This window comes from Etheostoma spectabile, chromosome 10, assembly GCF_008692095.1.
Source record: "Etheostoma spectabile isolate EspeVRDwgs_2016 chromosome 10, UIUC_Espe_1.0, whole genome shotgun sequence".
Lineage (NCBI taxonomy): Eukaryota > Metazoa > Chordata > Actinopteri > Perciformes > Percidae > Etheostoma > Etheostoma spectabile.
In genome coordinates, this window is record NC_045742.1 from 16,682,906 (window position 1) to 16,688,387 (window position 5,482).

At 37.5% G+C, this 5,482-nt stretch overlaps 1 protein-coding gene across 1 annotated transcript in view; it reads left to right on the forward strand.

Annotated features, from left to right (window-relative positions):
- The window catches only part of dock2 (dedicator of cytokinesis 2), a 130,433-nt gene that overhangs the window by 107,050 nt on the left and 17,901 nt on the right, over window positions 1-5,482 (forward strand).

Consider the following 5,482-nt stretch of genomic DNA (forward strand, 5'->3'; position numbering starts at 1 on the left):
GTGTGTGTGTGTGTGTGTGTGTGTGTGTGTGGTCAGAGATGAATGTATCTGTAAAGGGTACAGTGAAGAACTCTGCAGGCTTCCAGCAAGACTGATTTTTTTTTGTAGATGTTCTATTTAAGAAAAAAAGATGCACAATCACAGTTGAGAGCAGCATGATGACTTGCCACCTGGGGGGAGACCACAAAAAGGAAGAGAAGAAAAAAGGAAAGGGTGGCAAGCATACTACAGGCAGGATATGGAACTAAATGAAGTGCTGCATTAATGGACCTGATATTGAATTTTTTGAATGGATGCATTTTTTTCTTCACAAAAAACATAAGCGCTGAAAATGTCAACATTAAAAATAACAAAAAACTTGGGGGAAAAACATCAAAAAAGCGCCCACAACATTGAAAAAGTGACAAAAATTGTCGGAAAAAGCAATAATAATGTTGAAAAAATGACCAAAACGTGTTTCTTTTCATGACTAGAAGGCAACACAAGGGTTAACACATTTTTTTGTCGGGATTTCTGCCATTTCAGAGAGCAATTCACTTCTACACTACTGTCATAAATAGGGACATTATACATTCATTATAAACACAGCCAAACCTCAAGCAAGTGCAACACAAAACATAGCAAGTCAGCTAATATTACATGCTTGTCCAACAGCAAGATGGTTAACAGTTAAGGTAAAATAGCTACATAATGGTGTTTTGATTTTGAGAAAAGAGAGGCTATGTCTAATAAAAATTAACAAAAGATAAAATAACAAATTTATAAGACAAAAACAAGTTTTTACGCTGCAGCGTGCTGAAAAGCTGTATTTCCTAATGGATCCACATTTTTCAGTGCTTTTCCTTCCTTACCCTGCTCACTACATTCTCCTGGAGATGTGGGCAGTTCCTTTTCCCTACGTGGCTTAGGACCATTTTCCATTGGTCCTTTATTGGCACGGTGGCATGTCCACGCCCCTGGGTGCATCCTATTAGTTGTCTTTGTCGCCCAAATGAGGAGGACCATCTTCTAAATTGATGTGTTTGAGGTTACTTTCAGGATGTGAATTATTTTCCAACTACAGGAATAAACCTTCTTTATTCTAATCTATTCGGCACACCAGCAGGGGTCGGCTCCGAGACAGATACACAAAGGATTCTTTCCTGCCGTATGATTACAGAAGGCCCCCCCCCCCCCCCCCCCCCCCCCCCCTCTAACATTCAGAGAGAAGACAGGCATAATTTAATTAATTTAGGAAGCTGATACAATTGTCCTGCCTAAACCCAGCTGCAGCGTATATTGTGACCACATAAGAACATAAAAGTAAATTGATATCAAAGATTAGCATTGTTTTAGCATTTTTAAACTCTACAACTGAAACTCATTTATTCATGTGTTTATGTTTGTAGTCTGTTTTGCTGTGTGTCTGACTTCCTGTCTATCTAATAGTCCTAAAAATAGGCTTAATGTTTAGATATTGGCAATTTATTATGTCAGAAGGAACACCGAAATTGTCTATATGTACCTGGTGGAGTACTTCCTCCACAGTTCCACACCATTGGGTGACAGTTGGGACTGACAAACAATTCTTTGTGTTCCTCTAACAGATGAAACCCTACCACTTTACGTAATTAAATTAGGGTTGTCAAAGTTAATGCTTTAATGCTGTCTCAATTTAAAATGAATGATATGTTAATTATATTTAATTGCATCAACCACATTTTGCTGTTTATCCCACCGGGCATCCTTTGGGGATAATGAACTTTAAACACATAATTTATACTTGGTTATATAAAGTGAGTCTATGTAATTTTGAAATAGAATTAGAATTCAGACTCTATGGCTCTTCTCTATTTGTGATACTGTCACAGTATGTTGTAGCATGTCACAAACATTTCAATGGTTTTATCACCATGTTCATGGCTGTGCTGTGACTGTGACTGATTAAATTTGGCCTTTTTACATTGTGTAAACAATTGAAATTTGGTAAAGCAGGTAATAATTTTCATTTTCAAAGTCATTTTAGTAAGCTGAGACAGATTCCATATTCTCTGATGATTCAGTGTGCACACACTTTGCATCTTCATTGTTCAATCTTTTGAAGTATTTTTACAAAAAGCTGTGGTCATTGTGTTGTATTTAGATGGTAGAGCTTACAATAGATGAGTTTGGTGGACCAAAAGGAAGTTACCGTTGTGCTGCTGACTTTTGCGGAAAGGTGTAATTAAAGGACTTACATAAATAACTTCCGTATTTCTGTAGTGAGACGTACAATATATTTTTGGGAAATAGTTTGGCTGTGTATTCCCGAGATTAAACCCTAATGTGGAGTGTAATGAACATTGCAGCTTCTAGGGGTTCTGAGCTAGGTTTGGTTTAGATTCATTTCTAGTATGTCTGTATTTTCAGGTAACTCCCATCTTGATGCAACTTTGAATTGACAGCTTCTAATACATTATTAATGAGAGTATGAGAAGATGGATAGATAAATGATGCAAAGTGAAGGAGGAGGTGGTAGAGAAAGGGAGAGAAATCCCAGACCTCGCCAGCATCTGTGTCCTGTTTTGTCAGTAATCTCTTCACTGTTGCGTAAGTCCTTTGCCTCAACAAGCTCTGAGCTCTCACACTCTCAATCTCTCTCTGTCTCGTTCTCTCTCTCTCTCACTCTCTCACACTCTCTCTCTCTGCCTCTCTAACACACAGTAGTTATCAGATATTAGATATCAGGCTCATGTGCCTCCCATATGTCCTTGCATGTAATGTACTGCAGTGTGTTGATTAGACACATTCATGTGTGAGGACACAAACAGTTAATGGTCAGTTATTTGGCCCTTTGAGCATTTGGGTTTTTAGATTGCATTAAAGGAGATTGAGAGCATAAGTCCTCAGAGAAGACCAATTACACAGAAGTAGGGCAATACACGTGACCTACATAAACACACACACATACACACACACACACACACACACACACACACACAAACACAAACCGAGTGAACATGAAACCAGAAAGTACTGAACTGTAGAGTAGTTTTGATGAGTGTGTGTGTTTATGTTTAATCCTGTTACTGATCAACCGTTACACACTAAAAAGGGCAAAGAAGGAAGAGAGAGAAGAAACAGTTTTCTTACCTGCTCCTTTTCTGTCCATTTACTGTAATATGTTTGCATAATTTAAATGCTTGTTTTCATGTTAGAATACATGTTTATTTTAGTGACTTTAAGACAAAAAAGACATTAAAACGCAATGTAACCATATTCACTCATTTGAATAAGCAGTACTTACTTTAGTGTCACATTACATTAATCTTCAAGCACTTTTACACATATGATGGGAACTTGAGGGGGAAGAAGTAGTTAAAAGGAAGAGAGATTAAAGAAAAGATTGTGCTGAAAGGGTTCCCGGTGTCTAGTGGAGGATGGAGGTACAAGAAAATATCCAAGAAAATACAGTTCTCTTCCCCAGTTAGACATCAGAGACAGAGACAGTTTTATGTCCAATGTACTGTGTCTGCCTTATTTTCTTCTGTAAAGCTATACATGCTGAAATTGGTTTTGTTTGCATATGTGAATGAAAAAGTATATTTTCCTCTTAGATGCAGGCAAACACACACATGTTGAGTAGATCTCATCTTCACTTAGCCGTGCATCATCCCTCATTTCTGTCTCTTGTTTCCCTATTCTGCCAACAATTCTGGAGGGTAATTTCACCCTGCCTTCTAAGATAAAGCGGAAATACCTGCACATCTACCATGTTTCTGAAAAAGGGTTTGAAAACTTAATTTTAGCAATTAACACACAGCAGAAGGATCAGAAAACATTGTAATGCAAAAGCCAAACTAATTGACAGTGACTTTAAGCAGGGCAACTCTCCTCCTTCTGTCCATGAGGGTCCCCAACCCTTTCAGGCTCACCCTCTCAGGTCTCATTGGTGTGAGGGTCATGCCTGCATGTTTACTGACAGATAAATATGGAAAGATATAGATGGCAGAGGGAAAAGAGAGTGCAAATATTGAATAAGAAAGAAGCAGGGCCACTTTATGTTTTGCAGATCATTTGTCATTTGAAATGTTCTTCTTATTTTCTCTATTTTCATATTTCATAGAAACATTTTAAATTTAAAACTTTACCAGGTTTCCTTTTAGGCTGTCAATAGGTAACTGTATTGGCTGGACAGAAAATGCAAATGGAAGCAATGTTCCTATGGAGCACATAGATGGAGAAAAGGGAAGTGGAAGGGGCTGATGGTAACTGGTGAATTAAGCTTGATGATCCAATTTAGCACTCTGAGAAATAGCATCACGTCTGTAATATATGCAAACTGCTTTTACGTTCATGCCAAATATGTTCTCTTCTGGTCAGTGCAGTTGAGTTTTTGTCCAGTTCATCGATGTTTTCTTCTCCTCTCTCGCCTGCCGCACCTCTCACTGTCTCCCCCATCTCAGCCTCTGGTTGTGGAAAGGTTTGCTCTAAATTTTCCATGAATCTTTTGCTTTAATCCAGCTCAAGAATTTTTTTCTCAGCTTAAGTAGTTTTCACAGTTAAAACTTGAAACTTACCTTCTTTTGCTTATCCTCATCTTTCATGTCTGTCTTGTTTCACAATGATGATAACTCCATCTGCCTCCTCACTTTCATCTTCTGTATGCAATTCTCCCTATTACCAGTGTGTATTTTTCTGTAAACACCTTGGGCCATATTCAGAGTTAAGTGCATCTAGTAAGGAGTTAATACCTTATTAAAAACACCAACACTAAAAAAATTAGAGTAGATTTTTTTAAATCAAGAACTTTATATGATTTGTTTAGATGGGATTTTAGATGATATGATTGTTTAATGTAATATTTTTACCATTTCATAATATTGCACTGTGTAAACCGTGTAAAGCCCCTTTTTGTCGACCACATCTTGCATTTCACATTCTATGGACGGGACCTGAGTCTCCTTGATGTTGCTGTTATTGTCTTCTGAGTAAATCAAATAACAAACGTTGGTGATTGAAGGTGATTTTTCCTGCAGACGTTTGCACTTTTTACCGTTTGTTGTTACGAGGAACTCTGAAAGCTTTGATTTCTGTTTTAAATTGTGTTATGTTGCAATTCTAAATCTAAACTAGTGACAGAGGGGAACAATTTAAATGATAGAATACAATTTAGAAAGTGGCCAGTCCTCCTGACAACGGTTATGTTTGTTTATAGTAATTATGCTAATTAGTGAATAACATTGTGGTAACAACTAGCTCAAACAGCATCTTTAAACATAACATCACAGCGTCTTTCTCAGAGCGCTGGCCTTTTGTTTCAGGCCACGCATGTGGTATGTGATTATGTTGAAGCTGTTTGGACTTTAGAGAGGTTTTCTTTGAAATTGACTTTAGTTTGGTGCAGTGACTAATTAATTTAAGAGATTTAAACGACTTTAGCTTTATATGTATATCACTCAATGTGAGAGCAGCTACACTGTGCCCAAATAGTAATGGTCTCTCTCTCTCTCTCTCTCTCTCT